The 22,108-nt window shown below is 47.8% G+C and overlaps 1 long non-coding RNA gene across 1 annotated transcript; it reads right to left on the reverse strand.

The window, feature by feature from the left end:
- Positions 1 to 316: 316 nt before the first annotated feature.
- Positions 317 to 3,822, reverse strand: LOC148687017 (uncharacterized). The gene is made up of 3 exons (XR_015948604.1): positions 2,658 to 3,822; positions 1,744 to 1,851; positions 317 to 1,446 (listed from the first exon to the last, which is right to left on the reverse strand). It is a non-coding gene; the product is annotated as an uncharacterized LOC148687017 (long non-coding RNA).
- Between the last annotated feature and the right edge of the window lie 18,286 nt (positions 3,823 to 22,108).

The raw sequence follows: 22,108 nt of genomic DNA on the forward strand, positions 1-22,108 counted from the left end.
GTTTCCAGATGCTGACTGGGCTCATGTGGTTTGTGTATGGGATTCTATATGAACACCACCATATATGATGAAAGAGTGTTATGCAGAATGGAGGATCTGCTTTGTAGTATTCTTGCCTGTGTCTTCCGGAAGCTGGAGGGATGCAGAGAGGCAGAGGAAGTGCTGAGCACAGACGTCTGTTGCAAAGCATGGGATACGGCCCATATAATTAAAATTTCCTCAATTTTGAGGAAAGGAAAGTATGAGGTACAGGGATTTCTTTTGTGATCAAGATACAGTAATTGCACAGGAACCAAAATAGAATACAGACCACAACTTCCTTTTTAAATTTTATTGAAAGAAATCATTGATGCGTAGGGTACAACAAGTAATACAAACTATTATTCTCGCATTATTTCTGCATGCCAAACTAGCAGTGATTTTAACTACAGGTATTATTATTGAACTCCCACGAGTCAAAACTACTTAAAAACTTCCCTACGTTCCAGTTATATTGCAATGTTCATGAAAGAGAACAGAGAACATTTGAGCTCTCCAACCAAGGAGGGGTTGGAAAGAACATTGTTGCTTGAGCTCCAGGAAGAGAGGAATTGTCACCATCCCTAGCACAGATTATAGTATTTGATAACATCTTCTGTGATTTGCCAAGTTCATGCAGGGATGGGCAGCCATAAAGAGACCCACAAATCCCACCACCTGTGCAAATCATTGCTTGGTCCGTGTCCATCAACTGTCAAAAAAGCGTCCTATCTCACCCCAAAAGCTAAATCAATTATGCATTTTGCAAGGGGAACTTACTTTTCAAACTATCAGACAATGGAGTGTATGAATGAGTGAGCACAAATGAGCGGTCCTCCTATCGGAAGCAGGAAGGAGAAATGAAGTTGTAAATGGAATGAGTGTTTGATTAACTAATATGGATAGCCAAAGTGGGGTTTTTCCTGTGCTTGTGGAGGCTTCCCAATGCACTTATGGTGCTGGAAAATCTTTGGTCGAAGATGTATGGCAGCCCTCTGCAAATACAGAAGACTCCCCAGGTCACACAGTCAGCCACCATTTTGTGGAGGATAGTGAGGCTGGTGGGTGTGGAACATCCCCTGAATGTGATTATTGGACGTGGCATCAGAATATTTGTGTGGGGCTTTTGTCTGTCATTTGAATTGCAATGGCAGCAGGAAGACCTGGCGTCCATCGAAAGGAAAAGATATGAAATGTCCTAATATAATATCTTTCAAAGGAAAAGAGAAGGAGAAGGATTTGTTACCCACCCTGTTACATGGATAGGGGAAAACAACTTAAGAATAGAATAGGAAGATCAGTCAAAACATAAGTCGCTATTACAGCATGATACTTTCTTTGTTTCTCCCCCAGATATCACCACTTTCTCACAGTGTTTTTTCGCATTGTTTTCACCACAGGCTTTGATGTACCTAGTCAATCCGACACCTGGAGAGAGAAAGAGAAGTGCTTATGTTGATACTAACTAGTGAAAGAAGAGAATTTTACTGAATTACTCCATAGTCCATATCAAGAAAGAGGAAAAAGCTTTCTCCACATTTTAAACTTCATTTAAAAGTATGCACTTAAACAGAATTTTGAACTACTAAAATGTCAACATTAAAATAAAATGAAAACATATGAAGGATACATGTCCAATTTTTTTAGTTTTAGTTTTAAACTTATATCTCAGGTCATTCTAGTCCCAGCATAGAAAAAGGAAGATGGTTGACAGGAAAGACTTACTTGTATATAGTTCTAGCTTCATGCAGAATTGTCCCGTACATGTCTCCCCCTTCGGTTCGCATGGCTTGCCAGGCCCCGTTGAAGTGCATTCGCTGCATTTCACAGCATCTGTTGTAACAGACAGCATTTCATTTGTGAAGGGACCAATCAATATTCAATGTCCAACTAAACTTGCATCTCCGTGTATGGATTAAGAGATGGAAATTGTACGCAAATTTGTGGCAAGCTCCTGTGCCCTGAGACTAGCAACACCTTCCACCGAGACAACTAGACCCTCTTTTCCAAAGATAGCATGATCTGCCCTGCAATTGCAGTGTTCATGTTTTAATCAGGAGGCAGATGAAAAGGGAAATCGAAGTCTCCCCTGAAATTGCCTCCAAGGTACAGGATTTCACCTGAAGAACTGGATCTGCTGAATTGAAACAATTGTCAGTTGGGTTTTTCTGCCGTTTGATGTGCTTGGATTTAGCCAAAAACAATGGGTTTTCCTGGGGAAAGTGGTGAGGCAAATGGGAAACTGCTTGGCCCTTTCCTCAAAAGCACAGGATGAGCAGCAGTGTGCATGAGCCCTAAATCTCTCCAGCTATGAACATGCAACAAGAGTTGGGTCATTTGATTCACTTCTACAAACATAGGGAACTGCCTTGTCTATTTTGTCCCATTATCAGGATGCTCCACTCTCTTCTCACTGAAATGTTCACATGGAAATGATAGGTAAGGGATTAACTAGGGGCTTTCTCAATGGAAGGCATGTGCTCCAACACTGAACTATCACGTCCCCACTTTAGGTGGCATGTATTCCACTCTTACCCCAAAGTACACCCCCTCCAGTTGCTCATAGATTTAATCTATGTAAAACAGTGTCTTATTCTTGTTTTACCTATTTGGGAATGGGGAATGGGGGCAATACTTACCTCCAGGCCATAGGCAAAGCAGAACACAGAATGCAAGCAGCCAGACCTGAACCAGACGTGGCCTTCGATTATCAAGAAACAAGCACTGCTCCATTGGAATGCCTTTTGTATGGAGAGACAGCTTTGGAAGGCTGGCAGCTGAGAAACCGCAGGTTTTCAGGGCAGGCAGGATCACGCATCCCTTATATAAGGCTGAAAGGAACCTTCTTGGCTTCTCACCTCATCCTGGTGGCTTTGAAAGGTCAAAGAAGCCTCTGGCAATATCCTGGGTTGACAGTGAAGAATAGCAAGGATGAAGGCAGTGGTTGTCTTGGGCCATTTCAGGCACAAAGTGCTGGTTGTTAGGACAAATCCAAATGGGCTGAGGGATTAGCTGAAGACTGCACAGAACATCCCAGATCTCATCTTTTGAATTGCTTGTTCCTTTCATTGGGTTTTCTGTTCAGCTCTGGGTTTCAATTGTTACACAAAGATGTTTTGAGCAGCCAATTCTCAAACAGCCTGCATGCTGGCTTGATCATCCATATTTCTAAATCGTTCTGCTAGAAGGAGCTCACTTTTTTTATTCTGTTGCTGCTCACAGCAGTATGAAAGGTGTGCACAAGTATTTTTCTCTGTCAACCTTCCATGAGTAATACGTGGTCCTTTAATATCACATCCATCTCAGACCATGTTCAAAGACATAGGACCCGGTGATCAAAGCAGGTGAGCCCATGTCATTCATTGGCCTCCTCATGGATGTTTGTGGCTCCACAGCATTGGTTATAGATGCCAGTTTAACAAGTTATCAGTTGATTCATGTGAAAAGGTATCAATCTACCATCTTCAGCTGAAGGAGAAGTTTTTCTACCACTGTTCCCATGTGCAGTGATTGTCTTTCCTCTGATAGGAGTGAATCTTCACTTGCAGGGGAGTAGGTCAAGTGTTGCAGGTGAGAGATCTATGGGCAGAAGTTGAAACCTGTTCTCTGACTTTTGACTGCTATAGCCAGGATGCCCCACTATTTCCCCCTAGTCAGAAAACCAAATCTTTCTCTAGATAGAAAAACCTACTGGTAATAACTAGTACGGTAGCAACAGGTCAGCTTCTTAAAAACAACAGGTTGCTTGGCTTGAGGAACCAGGCAATAGAAGCCAACAGAAGCTTATTAGCATCTCAGGGCACCTGATCCTGATGGGGTTGATGGGTACTAGAATCCTCTGGCAACATGCTGGGGTGTCTCTGATGAACAACAAAGATGTGGGGAGTGGCTGCCTTTCCGTATTGGGGGCATAATGTGCTGCTTGTTAGGATAAATCCCGATGGACTGAGGGATTAGCCAAATGTTGTACAGAATGTCCTAGACCTCTGTGGCCACCTGATACTATCTTACATGGAAGGAATGCCTATTTTATTCAATTAACAAGACCTCATTGTGGCTTCATTGCAGTGCGTTTGTAGCTGTCCATTTGGTAAGCAGAAAGAGCCCTGGTCTGTATCTGGATGGGCAGCTACATTGGAGTGCAATGTGCTGCAACCCCCCCAAAAAAACCCTCCCTTTTAAGGGGCGCAGGTGGCGCTGTGATCTAAACCACTGAGCCTCTTTGGCTTGCTGATCAGAAGGTTGGAGGTTCAAATCCCCGCTATGGCGTTAGATCCCGTTGCTCGGTCCCAGCTCCTGCCAACCTAGCAGTTCGAAAGCACGCCAAAAATTGCAAGTAGATAAATATCGCTCAGGCAGGAAGGTAAACGGCATTTCCGTGTGCTGCTCTGGTTTGCCAGAAGCAGTTTAGTCATGCTGGCCACATGACCCGGAAGCTGTACACCAGCCATAGCTGTCAACTTCCCCCTTTTCTCAAGAGGAATCCTATTCAGAATACGGGAATTTCCCTTTAAAAAGGGAAAAGTTGACAGCTATGACACCAGCTCCCTCGGCCAATAAAGTGAGATGAGCGCTGCAACCCCAGAGTCATCCAAGACTTCACCTAATGGTAGAAAGCATTTCCTCCCAACCACCCCAAAGTATATCTCTCCTGCTACTGATAGATTCAACCTATGTAAAGCAGTGGCTTATTCTTCTTTTACCTCTTCTGGCATGAGTGGATGGGGGCAATACTTTCCTCCAGTCCTGAGGCAAAACAGAACACAGAATGTAAGCAGCAAACCTGAACAAGACATGGCCTTCGATTACCAAGAAACAAGCTCTGCTCCATTGAAATGCCTTTTGTATGGAGAGACAGCTTTGGAAGGATGGCAGCTGAGAAACCGCAGGCTTTCAGGGCAGACAGGAAAACACTGCTCTGTTTGAGGAGCTGGGTTCAAGATATCCATTATACATGGCTGGGAGGAACCCTCTTGGCTTCTCGCCTCCTCCTGGTGGCCTTGAGAGGTCCCAGGAGTCACTGGCAATATCCTTTGGTCACTCTGAAGGTCAGCAGAGAGTGAAGGCGATGGTTGTCTTGGCCCCTTTCAGGCATAAAGTGCTGGTTGTTAGGACAAATCCAAAAGGGCTGAGGAATCAGCTGCATGCTGTACAAAATGTTCCGGACCTAAGTAGATGCCTGATGCTATATTACGAGGGTTTTGTGTTCAACTCCAGGTTTCAATTGTAATAGTACGGTGTGCCGAGCAGGCAATGCTCAACTAGCCTGCTTATGAAACAGAATGGGTGACTTCTGGCTAGCGCATTCCTGAATGGTTCTGTTAGTAGCTTTCTTTTGTATCTCACTGCTGCTCACAGTGGAATGAATGGTATGCACAGCCATGTGTTTCTGTCTCCCATGAGCCATAAATAAGTAGTCCTTTGATAATGCATGTACAGTATCTTCAACTTTACTCAAAGACGTGAGACATGGAGAGACACCAGGCTTGCAAGACAGATTCTGATTCCTGGCAATCCCATGAACAGATATTCTGGCCACCTCCATATTTCTTGGAGCCAAATAGCATCCAATAGGAACTGTTGCTTTTAACTGGGGAGAGGTGGAAGGTTGGCTGGTTAGTCAGTTGACTGAGGTCCTTTTATTTTGCATTCTGAGTGCAAAGACTCGGAGGAACATACTAATATGCTACTGTTATGTTAATGTTTGGGGTTGCCAATTGCAGGTGCTGACTGGGCTCATGTGATTTGTGTTTGGGATTCTATATGAACACTGCTACATATGATGCAAGAGTGTTATGCAGACTGGAGGATCTGCTTTGTTGTATTCTTGCCTGGGTCTTCTGGAAGCTGGAGGGGCCCAGAGAGGAAAAGGAAGTGCTGCTGAGCACAGAAGTCTGTTGCCAAGCATGGGATATGGCCCATATAATTAACATTTCCTCAATTTTGAGGAAAGGAAAGTATGAGGTACAGTGATTTCTTTTGTGATCAAGATACAATAATTGCACAGGAACCAAAATAGAATACAGACCACAACTTCCTTTTTAAATTTTATTGAAAGAAATCATTGATGCGTAAGGTACAACAAATAATACAAACTATTATTATAACAACAAATAATACAAACTAAGTGTTGGTACTGACCTTTAAAACCCTAAACGGCCTCGGTCCTGTATACCTGGAGGAGCGTCTCCACCCCCACCATTCAGCCTGGACACTGAGATCCAGCACTGAGGGCCTTCTGGTGGTTCCCTCATTGCGTGAAGTGAGGTTACAGGCAACCAGACAGAGGGCCTTCTCGGTAGTGGCATCCGCCCTGTGGAACGCCCTCCCAGCAGATGCCAAGGCAATTATTTTACTTTTAGAAGACAACTGAAGGCGGCCCTGTTTAGGGAAGTTTTTTTATGTTTGATGCTGTACTGTTTTTAATATTTGGTTGGAAGCCGCCCAGAGTGGCTGGAGAAACCCAGACAGATGGGTGGGGTATAAATAATAAATTGTTGTTGTTGTTGTTGTTGTTGTTGTTGTTGTTGTTGCATTATTTCTGCATGCAAAACTAGCAATGATTTTAACTATTATTTTTGAACTCTATCTTGATTGGCCACCTAGAACTCCCACCAGTCCAAACTACTTAAGAACTTTGCTATGTTCTAGTTACTTTGCAATGTTCAGGAAAGGGAACAGAGAACATTCGAGCTCACCAAACAAGGAGGGGTTGGGAAGAAAATTGCTCCTTGAGCTCCAGGAAGAGAGGAATTGTCACCATCCCTAGCACCGGTTATAGTATTTGATAACATCTTCTGTGATTTGCCAAGTTCATGCAGAGATGGGCAGCCCTAAAGAGACCCACAAATCCCACCGCCCGTGCAAATCACTGCTTGGTACATGTCCATCAACTGTCCAAAAAGTGTCCTGTCCCACCCCAATAGCTAAGTCAATTATGCATTTTACAAGAGGAACTTACTTTTCAAACTATCGGACAATGGAGTGTATAAATGAGTGAGCACAAATGAGTGGTCCTCCTATCGGGAGCAGGAAGGAGATATGAAGTTGTAAACTGAATGAGTGTTTGATTAACAAATATGGATAGCCAAAGTGGGTGTTTTTCTTGTGCTCATGGAGGCTTCACAATGCACTTAGGGTGCTGGAAAATCTTTGGTCGAAGATATATGGCAGCCCTCTGCAAATACAGAAGACTCCCCAGGTCACACAGTCAGCCACCATTTTGTGGAGGATAGTGAGGCTGGTGGTTGTGGAACATCCCCTGGACGTGATTATTGGACGTGGCATCAGAATATTTGTGTGGGGCTTTTGTCTGTCATTTGAATTGCAATGGCAGGAGGAAGACCTGGCATCCATCAAAAGGAAAAGATATGAAATGTCCTAATATAATATCTTTCAAAGGATAAAGAGAAGGAGAAGGATTTGTTACCCACCCTTTTACATGGATAGGCGAAAACAACTTAAGAATAGGATAGTAAGATCAGTCAAAACATAAGTCACTATTACAGCATGATGTTTTCCTTTTTTCTCCCGATGTCCTCTCTGTCCCACAGAATCTGTCCGAATTCCTTTCACCACATGCTTTGATGGAACTAGGCAATTTGCCACCTGGAGAGAGAAAGAGAAGTGCTTGTGTTGATACCAACTAGTGAAAGAAGAGAATTTTACTGAATTACTCCATAGTCCATATCAAGAAAGAGGAAAAAGCTTTCTCCACATTTTAAACTTCATTTAAAAATATGAACTTAAACAGAATTTTGAACTACTAAAATGTCAACATTAAAATAAAATGAAAACTTATGAAAGATACATGTCCAATTTTTTTATTTTTAGTTTTAAACTTATATCTCAGGTCATTCTAGTCCCAGCATAGAAAAAGGAAGGTGGTTGACAGGAAAGACTTACCTGAAAATGTTTCTATCTTCATTCAGAATGGTCCCGTACATGTATCCCCCTTCGGTTCGCATGGCTTGCCAGGACCCTTTGAAGTGCATAAGCTGCATTTCACAGCATCTGTTGTAACAGACAGCATTTCATTTGTGAAGGGACCAATCAATATTCAATGTCCAACTAAACATGCATCTCTGTGTATAGATTAAGAGATGGAAACTGTATGCAAATTTTTGGCAAGCTCCTGTGCCCTGAGACTAGCAACACCTTCCACCTAGCCGAGTGAAATCTCCTTTTCAAAGATGGCACAATCTGTTCTGCAACTTGCAGTGTTCATGTTTTTATCAGGAGGCAGATGAAAAGCAGCTTCCTCTCAATGGTGAAAGGGAAATCGAAGTCTCCCCTGAAATTGCCTCCAAGGTACAGGATTTCACCTGAAGAACTGGATCTGCTGAATTGAAACAATTGTCAGTTGGGTTTTTCTGCAGTTTGATGTGCTTGGATTTAGCCAAAAACAATGGGTTTTCCTGGGGAAAGTGGTGAGACAAATGGAAAACCGCTTGGCCCTTTCCTCAAAAGCACAGGATGAGCAGCAGTGTGCATGAGCCCTAAGATTTATCCAGCTATATACATGCAACAAGAGGTGGGTCATTTGATTGCCTTCTACAAACATAGGGAGGTGTCTTGTCTGTTTTGCCCCATTACCAGGATGCTCCACTCTCTTCTCACTGAAATGTTCACCTGGAGATGATAGGTAAGGGATTAACTAGGGGCTTTCTCAATGGAAGGTATATGCTCCAACACTGAACTATCACATCCCTACTTTAGGAGGCATGTATTCCACTCTTGCCCCAAAGTACATCCACTCCAGTTGCTCATAGGTTTAACCTATGTAAAACTGTCAGAGGCGCTGATGTGGCTACTCTAGAGTAACGACTCCTCGCAGCATAGTCCTTTAAGACTTTTATTGAGTGCTGATTATTTACAGTGCTTAGAGCGGTCTATATACATGCTTTAGGTCAGGTGTCAGAACCTCCGGATGGAGTTTGGCGCGTTTTCTTCCAGCAAAGAAGCTTGGGGAGACCCAGCCTCTTCCCCCGACGTTTCTTGCACAATTCCGGAGTTGGGGGAATCGGCCTCCCCCCCGGACTTCCCCTTTCCTGTCCCACCTGCGTCAGTGGCTCCGCAACCTTGCCTGAGCCTCGGACACCACTTCCTGATTCTCCGCTGGAAGCAGAGCTCTCTCCCGCGCTTGGGGATGGGCTGGACCTTAAGATGGGAGGGACCGCTCGGTATTCCCTGTCCCTCACATCCACCCCCCTCCCAGGACCCCTTTCTCCCCTCCCTAGGGGCTCCGAGAGTGCCGGGGACGACTGAAAACCTAAAAAGTCCGTGTTGTCAGAGTCAGTGGGTGTAAAAATCTCCCCCCAATCTGGCGATAGTTCCCCTTCCCCCTGAGAAGACGGGAAGCCCAAAAAGTCTGTGGCGTCAGAGCTGGTAGGAGTAAAAATGTGCTGCCAGTCCTCTCCTGCTTCTGACGTGGATGACCTCGGAGAAACCCACACCTCTTCTTCAGGATCCTCAAATTCCGCTTCCCACCTCCATGGCGAGCTGCTTTCTGCGACCTCTTCCTCCGGCCCCTCCCCCTCTCCCTCCTTTTCCATGTGCCAGGGCTTTGGCCTGTGGGGGAAAAGGGCATGGAATTCCTCCACTAAGAATTCCTCCTGTACTTCCGTGGCTGGTATCCACTCATTGTGGGACGGCGGAGTGTCTTCCCATGCCATGAGATACTCCAGCCCTCTCACACCTCTCCTTGAATCTAGAATCTCCGTGGCCACGTTGAGTTGCTGGGTGTCTCCCCTCTCCCCCCCTCCCTCGGGGGGCTGATCACTGTCTCTGCACCTGGTGCTTTCCCTGTACGGCGACAGCAGCGATCTATGAAACACTGGGTGCACCCTCATGTCTTCCGGCAATTCCAACCTGAAGGCTACCGGGTTGACCTGTTGCGTGACCGTGAAGGGGCCCAACCTTCTGGGCGCCAACTTTTTGCACCGCCCTCTGGTGGGAAGGCCCTCCGAGGACAACCAAACCTTGTCCCCCACCCTGATGACCTCCCCAGGTCGTCTGTGGCGATCTGCCCCCTTCTTGTACGCTTCCTTTGCCCTCTCCAAGTGCTCCCTGAGCTGCTGGTGCACCGTCTCCAGTTCCTCCGCCCAATCCTCTGCCTGTGGGCCTTCCTGCTCCTCCTCCCCCTCCCTCTCTGGGAAAGATCTGAGGTCGCGCCCGTAGTTGGCCTTAAAGGGCGACACCCCTGTGGAGACGTGCACTGCATTGTTGTAGGCAAATTCTGCCAGTGGCAGGCGATCCACCCAGTCCGTTTGCCTCTGGCTGACGTAGCATCTCAGGTACTGCTGCAAAATGGCGTTGACCCTCTCCGCCTGTCCGTTGGTCTGTGGGTGCCGGGCTGTCGACAAGCTGACCTCCACCTGCAGGAGGTTCATGAGCCGCCGCCAGAACCTGGAAACAAATTGGCGGCCTCGGTCCGAAATAACCCTTAAGGGTAATCCATGCAGTCTGAATACGTGGTCAACGAACAGTTTGGCCGTCTCTTCTGCCGAGACCGCCCTGGCACACGGTATGAAATGGCACATTTTGGACATGAGGTCCACCACCACCAACACTGCTGTCTTGCCCCTGAAAGAAGACAGGTCGGTGATGAAGTCCATGGACACTACTTCCCACGGCCTGTGCGGTGTGGCTAATGGTTCCAGCAACTCTGCTGGTGCTGCTCTGACTACCTTTGCTCGCTGGCAGGTGTCACAGCCCCTTACATAGTCCCGCACATCCTCCCGCACCCCTGGCCACCAGAAGTGTCTCATGACTAAGTGCGTGGTTTTGTCCCTTCCAAAATGACCCGCCGTTGGGTTGTCGTGCATCTGCTTGAGGACCTTACCTCTGAGCTGGGTGGTGGGCAGGTACAGGGCTCCCCTGTAAAAAAGCAACCCCCTTCGTTCTGCAAAGTCTTTTGCGTGCTCCCTCCCCCCTCTCAGATCTCTGAAGATGCGGGTGGCGAACTCATCTGCTGCCGTCAGTGCTGTGAGTTCTGCCTCGCTCACCACTGCTGCTCCGCAGGGCCATGCCGACGGGGGAAACACGTGTCGGGGTGCTGGCGGCAACTCCTCCTCCATGTACTCTGGTTTGCGGGAGAGGGCATCCGCCCTGACATTCTGCTCCCCCGGTATGTAGTGGATGGAGAAGTTGAAGTGCGAGAAGAACTCTGCCCACCTTATCTGCCGCTGGTTGAGCACCCTGGCTGTTCTCCAGAACTCCAGGTTCTTGTGGTCCGTGCACACCTGAATGGGGTGCTTGGCGCCCACCAGGAAGTGTCTCCAGTGTTTAAACGCAGAATGGATCGCTAAAAGTTCCTTATCAAACACCGTGTAGTTGCGCTCTGGCTGGGTCAGCTTTCTGGAGAAAAAGGCACAGGGTCTCCACTCTCTGTTGGCATCCAGTTGCAGTAAAATTGTGCCCACCACTCGGTCTGAAGCGTCAGTCTCGACGCGTAGGGGCGCGTGCTGTACCACGTGGAACAGGTTCTGGTCTGAGGCGAACACTCTCTTGAGGGCTTCGAACGCTGCTTGCGCCTCTGGTGTCCACCTGAACTTCTGCTTGCCTCTCAGGCAGTCAGTGATGCGAGCCGTAACACGCGAGAAGTTCTTGATGAACTTCCTGTAGAAGTTGGCGAAGTCTAGTAGGCGTTGGGCATCTTTGTGCGTCCTGGGGCTGTGCCAGTCCAGGATGGCCTGAACCTTGTCCTTGTCCATCGCTAGCCCCTTGTCTGACAACTTGTAGCCGAGGAAGTCCACCTCCTTGGTGTGAAACTTCCACTTCTCCAGCTTCACATACAGGTGGTGCTCCTTCAGGCGCTGCAACACTTCCCTGACATCCTTCACGTGTTGTACTGGGTCAGTGGAGTAAATAAGGATGTCATCAAGGAAGACCAAGCAGTTCTTGAAGAGGAGGGACCCCAGTACATGGTGCATGAAGGCCTGGAAGCATGCTGAGCCCCCTTGCAAACCAAAGGGCATCACCAGGTATTCAAAAGAGCCCAGCGGCGTGAACATTGTGGTCTTCCACTCATCACCTTCCCTGATCCTGATTAAGTTGTACGCTCCCCGTAGATCGAGCTTGGTGAAGATCTTGCCCCTGCGCGCTGCTGTCAGCAGATCGTCCACTCTGGGCATTGGAAACGCCACTGGTTCCGTCATGCTGTTCAGCCTTCTGAAATCAACCACCAGGCGGCGCTGTTGCGTGTCTTTCTTGTCCACCCAGAAGACCGGGCTGCCCCCTGCTGCCTTGCTTTCTCTGATGAACCCCCTCTTGAGGTTCTTGTCGATGAAGGCCCGCAGATCCTCCAGTTCCTGATCTGACATGGAGTACAGCTTGGCTGGGGGTAGCGTTGCCCCTGGTATCAGGTTGATCTGACAATCAAAGGACCTGTGCGGGGGCAGGTGGTCGGACTCTGCTTCGCTGAAGACCTCCTGTAGGTCCCAATACTGTTTGGGAATCGCCTCTCCCCCCTTTATGTGCATGGTGGCCACCGTGGCTATCGGTGGCCCCTCCCCTGGTTGGCGCTGCATGCAATGTTCCAGACAGAAGTCAGACCCAAACGTAATGCATCTCTGGTGCCAACTTATGGACGGGTCGTGACGTGCTAGCCAGCTCATTCCCAGCACGATGGGTGGGTCGGAGATGGTGGTGACATTGCAAGCCAGTGTCTCTGAGTGCCTTCCCACTGTCATTCTCATGGGGGGGTGTCTGGTGGGTGATAGCCCCTCCCAGCAACTCCCTGCCGTCAATGGTGGAGACGTGCAGGGGAAAGTCCAGCTGCAGAAGCTGGATCTGGTGCTCTTCTGCAAAGTTTCTCGAGAAGAAGTTTGCCGACGCCCCCAAGTCGATTAATGCTAAGACCGTCAGGGGATACCCATTAGGGAGCGTTAGTGTCACTTCTAGAACCACCCCTGCTCTGGGGGGTGTGGGCTGGCGCTGCCCCTCTGCGGAAGGGAGGGTGGGAGGGGGCTGGATTCCGTCGATTGCGCCTGGCTGCTGCCCCTTATCTCCTGCAGCCAGGCTGTCTCGTTTCCCTGCTGTTGCGTTGAGTCTGTGGGGGTGGGCATAACAGTGCCCGCCCTTCCCTGCCATTCCCTGCGGTGCGGGCAGTTCTTGACGAGGTGGCTGGGGGAGTGGCACAAAAAGCAGTTTCCTCCCCTCCCCTCCTTGCGTTTCTGTGGCGCCGGGGTTTGAAAAGCCCGCGCGCGCGCTCCTCCGATCTCCATCGGTTCCGGCTCTGGGGCCGGTCTGGGCGGGGCGTGGGGTGGGCCCTGGGGCGGGGTTTGGTGATGAGGTCTGTCCTGGGAGCGTGGGAACCAAGGTTTTGCGGCGCGCGTCATCTGTTTGTCGTTCCATCTGGATTCCTGTCTCACCCCCACCGCTAGCGCTGCTTTGCTCAACTCATCCATAGTCTGCGGTTTCGGACCTCTCGCGAGCTCATCCTTAACGTCTGGGTGCAAGCCCAGATAGAAAGCTGATTTCACTGGATCACTGTGCAGGTCCCACCCCAGTTTGTGCACCAGCATGGTGAATCTTGCCCAGTACTCTCTAACTGTCAATTTCCCTTGTGTCAAGTGATGAAGCTCCTCTTTGGTGGCTTCCATTTCACTGTCACTGGCGTACATTATTTTTAAAGCTTCTAAAAATAATTTTACGTTCTTCATGCACTCATTTTTTTTGCGCGATTAGCGGTCTGACCCATTCGCGGGCGGCCCCAGTCAAATGCTCTATAATAAAGGAGACTCTGTGCGCGTCATCTGGGAAGTCCGCGTCATGCAATTCCAGCGAATAATTTATTTCCGTCTCAAATCCTAGGTACTCTCTAGGGTCGCCGCTAAACTTGGTGACTAGGGTCTGTCCCCTTCTCACTTGGACTAGCTGTTGCTGGGACACCCCCCCCCCACCTCTTGCGGCTCTTTCATCATCCAGCTTTTTCTGTAGATCCAACACCATCACCCTCAGCTGCTTCTCAGTCTCATCTTTCGTTCTCACCTGCTCAACCAGCTTGTTCAGCTCCTCCCGTGTTCCGCACGCTTCCTCCTGAGTGGCATGCAATTGCTACTGGGCCTGCGCTGTCAGGTTCCATAACTCCTGTTTCGCTGCTTCGGCCTCCAGCCTCCAACGCTCAGCCTCTTGCGCGCTCATCGCGGCAACTCCAAAGTAGCCAGAAAGATTTGGAGGTTGCTGTCAGAGGCGCTGATGCGGCTACTCTAGAGTAACGACTCCTCGCAGCATAGTCCTTTAAGACTTTTATTGAGTGCTGATTATTTACAGTGCTTAGAGCGATCTATATACATGCTTTAGGTCAGGTGTCAGAACCTCCGAATGGAGTTTGGCGCGTTTTCTTCCAGCAAAGAAGCTTGGGGAGACCCAGCCTCTTCCCCCAACGTTTCTTGCGCAATTCCGGAGTTGGGGGAATCGGTCTCCCCCCCGGACTTCCCCTTTCCTGTCCCACCTGGGTCAGTGGCTCCGCAAGCTTGCCTGAGCCTCGGACACCACTTCCTGATTCTCCGCTGGAAGCAGAGCTCTCTCCCGCGCTTGGGGATGGGCTGGACCTTAAGATGGGAGGGACCGCTCAGTATTCCCTGTCCCTCACAAAAACAGTGTCTTATTCTTGTTTTACCTATTTGGGAATGGGGAATGGGGGCAATACTTACCTCCAGTCCTGAGCAAAAGCAGAACACAAAATGTAAGTAGCCAGACCTGAAGCAGACGTGGCCTTCGATTATCAAGAAACAAGCTCTGTTCCATTGGAATGCTTTTTGTATGGAGAGACAGCTTTGGAAGGCTAGTAGCTGAGAGACTTCCGCTCGTGCCCGTGGGAGTTATGGCTGACCTGTACCATCGCTCCCGACTCCCATGGGGAATTTTGGCGGCTGCCAGGGGAGTAAGGCAGTCCCCTGACCCCCCCGGGTGTGACGGGGGGCCCGCGGGCCCGTGGATGCTCCTCAACCCACCCCGATTCTCGAAGGGGTGGGGGAGCTTGGGCCGAGCACCCATGGGGGTTGGAACTCCTGGAGGCCCCCCTATGCGAGCACGAACGCCATGATTAAGAAGAATAATTAGATTTAAAATCATGGACATGCTTCAAAGGAAAGGGAAGAAGATACTGCCAGGACTTTATCAGCTTCTGAGTGAGAAGAGAACCGAGGGAGTATTTCATCAAGAGAAAAGAATGACTGGGACGGAACGAAAAGGGAAGTGAACTCTTTATTTTCATATTTTAAGACGTACATATAACTTTCCTGGACGGACTGCCTGATTATTTTAGACAAATGAGAAATGGAAATGAACTGTGTGGCATTGGATCTTATTTAAATAGAGGATTATCATCTGGTATGATTTTAGAAAATGTTTTTCTTAACTGGACCCCCCCCCCGAAACGTTTATCAGTACTGCCTGAATGCCGCTGATGAGTGGGATTTACGAGCTGTGGTGTGTTTGGAATTTGAGAGCTAATTGTGGCTTAATCGGAGTCTCGGACTGCAGGGTTCAGCAGAAAGGTGAGGAAAGCTATAAATCAATTACGGCCCCTCATGCGCGCGCTGCCGATCCCGGATCTTTACGTCCCGAACTTGGCAGGTATGCATGGGAGTGCAATGTGCTGCAAGAAACAAAAACAAAAAACCTCCCCTTTAAGTGATGCGGGTGGTGCTGTGATCTAAACCACTGAGCCTCTTTGGCTTGCTGATCAGAAGGTTGGCGGTTCAAATCCCTGCGATGGGGTGAGTTCCTGTTGCTCGGTCCCAGCTCCTGCCAACCTAGCAGTTCGAAAGCACACCAAAAATTGCAAGTAGATCGCAATTTAATCGCTCGGCCAATAAAGTGAGATGAACGCTGAAACCCCAGAGTCGTCCCTTTACCTTTATGGTAGAAGGCATTTCCTCCCTACCACCCCAAAGTATATATCTCCTGCTACTAATAGATTCAGCCTATGTAAAACAGTGGCTTATTCTTTTTTTACCTCTTCTGGCACGAGTGGATGGGGGCAATATTTACCTCCAGTCCGGAGGCAAAGCAGAACACAGAATGTAAGCAGCAAGACCTGAACCCAGGGCCGGTGCGTCCATTTAGGCGAACAAGGCAGTTTCCTAGGGCATGAAAAAGGAGGGACGCTGGCCAGCCTGCCCCGCAAATCCCCCGCGCCACTGCCGCCCTCCCATGGCGCACGCTCGTGCTCCCCCTGCCTATGGAGGGGACGCTGTGAGCTCTTCAGTGGCTGCAGCGAGTGAGCGGCGGCGGCGGCAGAGCCTGTAGCTGAAGCCTTCAGCTATGGGCGCTGCTGCTGCCTCCACCGCTCGCTCACTGCAGCCGCTGGGGAGCTCACAGCGTCCCCTCCATAGGCGGGAGGGCGCAGAGCTCTCCTTTTGGCTCACGCTCCTCCCGCCTATGGAGGGGATGCAGGGGCGTCAGCGGCGTTGTGCGTGGGTCATGACACATGCGGCGTCCGGGGGGCGCCAGAAGGTGATTTTGCCTAGGGCACAAAAAGCCCTGGCACCGGCCCTGCCTGAACCAGACATGGCCTTCGATTACCAAGAAACAAGCTCTGCTCCATTGAAATGCCTTTTGTATGGAGAGACAGCTTTTGAAGGCTGGCAGCTGAGAAACCGCAGGCTTTCAGGGCAGACAGGAACACACTGCTCTCTTTGAGGAGCCGGGTTCAAGATATCCATTATATACGGCTGAGAGGAACCCTCCTGGCTTCTCGCCTTATCCTGGTGGCCTTGAAAGGTCCAAGGAGTCACTGGCAATATCCTTGGGTCACTCTGAAGGGCAGCAGAGAGTGAAGGCGATGGTTGACTTGGGCCCTTTCAGGCATAAAGTGCTGGTTGTTAGAACAAATCCAAATGGGCTGAGGAATCAGCTGCATGATTTACATAATGTCCCAGACAAAGTAGATGCCGGATGCTATATTACGAAAGGGTTTTGTGTTCAACTCCAGGTTTCAATTGTAATAGTACGGTGTGCCGAGCAGGCAATGCTCAACTAGCCTGCTTATGATACAGAATGGGTGACTTCTGGCTAGCGCTTTCCTGAATCATTCTGTTAGTAGCTTTCTTTTGTATCTCACTGCTGCTCACAGTGAAATGAATGGTATGCACAGCTATGTGTTTCTGTCTCCCATGAGTCATAAACAAGTAGTCCTTTGATAATGCATGTATCTTCAACTTTACTCAAAGATCATACAATCATAGAACCATATGGTTGGAAGGGACCACAAGGGCCATCCAGTCCAACCCCCTGCCGAGCAGGAAATACCATCAAAGCATTCTTGAGATATGCTTAAAGACCTCCAAACAAGGAGACCTCCAAAGATGTGGGACAGGGAGAGACAGAATACTTGCAAGACAGACTCTCATTTCTGGCAATCTCATGAACAGGTATTGTGGCCACCTCCATATTTCTTGGAGCCAGATAGCATCCAATAGCAAGTGATGCTTTTCATTGGGGAGAGGTGGAAGGTTGGCTGGTTTGTCAGTTGACTGAGGCACTTTTATTTTGGATTCTGAGTGCAAAGACTGGGAGAAACATACTAATATGCTAAGATTATGTTCATGTTTCCAGATGCTGACTGGGCTCATGTGGTTTGTGTATGGGATTCTATATGAACACCACCATATATGATGCAAGAGTGTTATGCAGAATGGAGGATCTGCTTTGTAGTATTCTTGCCTGTGTCTTCCGGAAGCTGGAGGGATGCAGAGAGGCAGAGGAAGTGCTGAGCACAGACGTCTGTTGCAAAGCATGGGATACGGCCCATATAATTAAAATTTCCTCAATTTTGAGGAAAGGAAAGTATGAGGTACAGGGATTTCTTTTGTGATCAAGATACAGTAATTGCACAGGAACCAAAATAGAATACAGACCACAACTTCCTTTTTAAATTTTATTGAAAGAAATCATTGATGCGTAGGGTACAACAAGTAATACAAACTATTATTCTCGCATTATTTCTGCACGCCAAACTAGCAGTGATTTTAACTACAGGTATTATTATTGAACTCCCACGAGTCAAAACTACTTAAAAACTTCCCTACGTTCCAGTTATATTGCAATGTTCATGAAAGAGAACAGAGAACATTTGAGCTCTCCAACCAAGGAGGGGTTGGAAAGAACATTGTTGCTTGAGCTCCAGGAAGAGAGGAATTGTCACCATCCCTAGCACAGATTATAGTATTTGATAACATCTTCTGTGATTTGCCAAGTTCATGCAGGGATGGGCAGCCATAAAGAGACCCACAAATCCCACCACCTGTGCAAATCATTGCTTGGTCCGTGTCCATCAACTGTCCAAAAAGCGTCCTATCTCACCCCAATAGCTAAGTCAATTATGCATTTTGCAAGGGGAACTTACTTTTCAAACTATCAGACAATGGAGTGTATGAATGAGTGAGCACAAATGAGTGGTCCTCGTATCGGAAGCAGGAAGGAGAAATGAAGTTGTAAATGGAATGAGTGTTTGATTAACAAATATGGATAGCCAAAGTGGGGTTTTTCCTGTGCTTGTGGAGGCTTCCCAATGCACTTATGGTGCTGGAAAATCATTGGTCTAAGATGTATGGCAGCCCTCTGCAAATACAGAAGACTCCCTAGGTCACACAGTCAGCCACCATTTTGTGGAGGATAGTGAGGCTGGTGGGTGTGGAACATCCCCTGGACATGATTATTGGACCTGGCATCAGAATGTTTGCATGGGGCTTTTGTCTGTCATTTGAATTGCAATGGCAGCTGGAAGACCTGGCGTCCATTGAAAGGAAAAGATATGAAATGTCCTAATATAATACCTTTCAAAGGAAAAGAGAAGGAGAAGGATTTGTTACCCACCCTTTTACATGGATAGGGGAAAACTGTTAGAATATTGGGGTGTAAATCACCAATATTCTTACTACTGCCACTGGCTTCGGTAAAGAAGACAGGAAACAATCGTAGTTGTTAATCTATGTTTATTCAGAGAGTGTGGTTTAAGTGTGTTCGCCATCACTCTCCGTTCAGAAGTGAAAGTAGAAACAGAACAAAGAAACATCACATGACAGGAGATCAAGTTACACAGTCTCCTGTGTGTGGGAAAGTACAGCAGTCTTATAAAGTAAACAATTCAGTCACATGCAGCATCTGTGCCATGTAGAGGATTTTTGCTAACATCTCCCCTGAATCCTGAAATGGTAAAAGATGCAAATGTGAGAGCATCATTAAGAGAAGTGAACAAACAGTTGTCATAAACAAAGTAGGACTTTCCTGCTGTGCATCTCTCTGAGACTGGATTTACCAGTTTTGGCTTCCAGGGGACCAGAGCAGTTGCTCTGTTGACAGAAACAGTGTTGCGTTTGACAACCTGTTGTTGTGGCTTAGCCTGTGTGACTGCTGCCTGTTTTGGAGTTCTAAGCACAGCTAGATTTGCAATTGCTGTGTTGGCAAACTCCTGAGAATACCTCTTAGGTCCTCTTCTAATCCCCTCAGACCTGCGTGAGAGGTGCAAATCCTGTTTACTGAGATTCTCCCCCTCAGGACTTTTGGGAGAACTCTTACCAATGGTAAACAGTGGGTCAAGTGCTTCTAGCACTTTTTCATCATCCGATGAAGGTCTGTTAAAAACAGCATGAGCACCTTTTTGTATGACTGTCTCCCCTGTGTCAGAGCTACTCGGGGTGGAGCCATCAGCAAAGGAATTATCTTCACTATCACTCGTGTCAGTGTAGGAAGCATCAAAATCATTGGCACCTATGGGAAATTCGTCAAGAACATATGTTTCTTGTGGCGTAGGAGTGTGTTCTACCTCTTGAGTAAGAATCACCTCATTGGAAGAATGCAACATAACTCTGCATTGACCTTCCTCAAAACCCAACAGAATGCCTTGGACTGGCTTGCCCTCAAGCGAAGCCACCCACATTTTGGTTCCAAAAACCTTAGTGTTGCTCACATCAGGCTTTTGTTGGAACAGAATCTCAAAAGGAGAACGCTTCTGTCCTTTAGGAACCTGTCTGAGCCACTGAAAAAGATAAGCTGAGATGCTTTCAGCCCACAGTTGTTCAGACAATCCTGAACTCAGCAGTTGCGCTTGCATGCCTGCTTCTAACTCAGTGTTAACCTTAACACACAAGCTTTTGTCCCAAGCTGCCTGGGTCTTGGAAAACTTGTGGTGAATGCCTTTGTCATCAAAGAAGGCTTGAAACTCCTGTGAAGTAAAAAGAGGAATGTCATTGGTTAACAAACATTCAATTTTACAACCATGTTTCAGTTCAACCTTAGCATGAAATTCAGAAAATTTCACAATAGCCTGCTGAGGCTTTTGCAGAGGATAAAACCACGTATATTTAGATAAGTGTTCAGTTATCAAAAGATAATATTTGGCCTTGCCAAGGGACTTCAGCATAGGACCAAAAACACCAGCAGAAACGATCTGGAAACAACGTGTTAGACCTTTCTTGCTTGGTTGCTTCTTTGCCTCCTTAGGCTCCTCTGGACCTGTTAAACAATCATCAACAACGTTAAAACATGCATCACTTTTATCATAAGATAATCTGAAAAGGTTATCTTTGTCTCTGTGTCCCTTTAAAAGAACTTCTCCATTTTTAGAAATCACACAGGTGCCCCTGTGAAAGCACAGCTCAAACCCCTTCTCATCAATTTGAGAAACACTGAAAAGGTTTTGCTTCAACTCTGGAACAAGATACACATTACTGATACTCAAATTTAGAGATTTCAGAAAAATAGTTCCTTTTCCAATGGATTTCAAAGAATTGCCATCTGCCTGTGACGCGATGGACTCCAGCTTCTCAAAAGTCTGGAACAGTCTCTTGTCGTTCACCATATGGTGCGAAGATCCCGAATCTATGATCAGATAAGACCCGTCGTCGTCTTGCTCATCAAGCTGAGTGAGCATTACAAGCATTTTGCGTGCTGTAGGGCCCTTGCTGCTGCCACTGCTGCTGCTGCCGCTGCCTTTCCCCTTAGGCCCAGAAGCCTGTTGTTGACTTTCTGAGTCCTTCTGGAGTCGTCTGCATTTCTTGGCTGTGTGCCCAAGAATATTGCAAATCTGGCATCTGATTACAGCTTTAAGGGCTTGTGCAGTCTCTGCAGATGCACCAGGTGATGATGAGACGCGCTCCCCGTTGGCCTCCGCCTGTGCGCGGGTCCTGTCCTCATTAAGCAACGAAGCATAAATTCCTGCTGCAGTCATTTGCTGAGGGTCCTGTGCCCCCAGCTGGGCTGCAATAGCATTATAGGACTTGGGAAGGCTATTTAGCACTGTAAAGCAATAAATGTCGTCATCCAAATTGACGTTTCTGTCAACTAGCTCTTGGCGTAGTTGACGCATTTGATGCAAATGGGCTCTCAAGTCTCCTCCCTCCTTCAGACGCAAATTAATTAGTCTCTGAAAGAATAACATTGTTGATCCGGCATGCAACCTCAGGTGCTCATCTCTAAGATGAGTCCAAACATCGAAAGCATAATCAATATTCCGAATATGAACCAGCTGTGATGGGTCCAAATGCAGAACTATTGTTGCCCTTGCCTGTGTGTTGCGATTCAACCACCTTTGGCCTGGCAAAACGGGCGGTGCGTTCTGAATCAACTCAATAAGTCCTTGCCGGATAAGAACACATTCCATTTTTACACTCCACATTGCCCAATTTGAGTCATTCAACAGAGGACACAGGCTCTTGGATATGTATTCTGAATCCCCGGCTTTAGCCATCTTGGAGCAGAGAAGCTTGCTGCTTCTTTAAGCGTGCCGCTAGCTTCTGACTTCAAAGTACAAAGAAGCTGCAAATTAGGCTTTCGGCAGGCATCTGCAATTAAGCTGCCGCTTTAGAGGTTTTATTGCCGCTATAAATCAGTCCCGGTTACTCACTGCTCCATTGATAAGGAACGCAGACGTCCGTGCACTTCCTCCCCTGGAACGCAGGAACCGGTGACTCCCAAGCAGGCAAAATTCCTCCTGAATCAGCTGCTGCAGATTGAGGCCTCTGTGCCAGTTTACGCTTTTCAGAAGTCCATGGATCGTCAGCCAGAGCTCAGCCAGAACTCTGCCAGAACTCTGCTACCACTGTTAGAATATTGGGGTGTAAATCACCAATATTCTTACTAC

The sequence above is a fragment of the Zootoca vivipara genome, chromosome 2, assembly GCF_965207765.1.
Source record: "Zootoca vivipara chromosome 2, rZooViv2.hap1.1, whole genome shotgun sequence".
Taxonomy (NCBI): domain Eukaryota; kingdom Metazoa; phylum Chordata; class Lepidosauria; order Squamata; family Lacertidae; genus Zootoca; species Zootoca vivipara.